Source organism: Lupinus angustifolius, chromosome LG08, assembly GCF_001865875.1.
Source record: "Lupinus angustifolius cultivar Tanjil chromosome LG08, LupAngTanjil_v1.0, whole genome shotgun sequence".
Lineage (NCBI taxonomy): Eukaryota > Viridiplantae > Streptophyta > Magnoliopsida > Fabales > Fabaceae > Lupinus > Lupinus angustifolius.
The window spans coordinates 21371980-21372845 of record NC_032016.1 but is presented as its reverse complement, the minus strand read 5'-3'; positions in this window follow the sequence as shown (position 1 = coordinate 21372845).

Here is an 866-nt window from a genome sequence, read left to right as displayed (position 1 = left end):
AATATGAATCTGAATATCCAACCAATTCACATATACTTCCTTTTGGATACCACAGTCCAACTTCAGTTGTACCTTTTAGATATTTCATAATTCTCTTAACAACAACTAAATGTGATTCTTTTGGTTTAGACTGATAACGTGCACACAAACATGCACTAAACATGATATCAGGTCTACTGGCAGTCAAATATAGAATAGATCCGATCATACCTCGATACTTTGATATTTCAATACTTTTTCCACTTTCATCGGTATCAATGTATGTGCTATATCCCATAGGACTAGCTATTGGCTTGCAGTCATCCATATCAAATCTTTTTAGTAAATCCTTGCAGTACTTGGTTTGACTCACAAAAATGTCATTATCAAGTTGTTTGATTTATAGTCCAAGAAAATAATTTAACTTTCCCATCATGGACATTTTAAATTCTCCTAGCATCATTTTGCCAAATTCACTACACAAATTTTCATTAGTAGAAAAAAAAAAAATATCATCTACATAAATTTGAACTAGTAAAGTATGATGATTTAGTTTCTATATAAATAGAGTGGTGTCGACCTTCCCTTTGGTAAAACCTTTTTCTATCAAGAAAGTTGTTAGACGATCATACCACACTTGTGGAGCTTACTTTAGACCATAGAGGGCTTTCTTTAACTTGTAGACATGAGAAGGATGTTTGTAATCTTCAAAACCAGGAGGTTGTTCTACAAACACTTCTTCTTGAATGTAGCCATTGAGAAAAGTTCACTTAACATCCATTTGATATAATTGAAAATTAAGAGAACAAACATATGCAAGTAATAGCCTAATAGCTTCAAGTCTAGCAACTGGAGCGAAGGTTTCATCAAAGTCAATACCTTCTTCC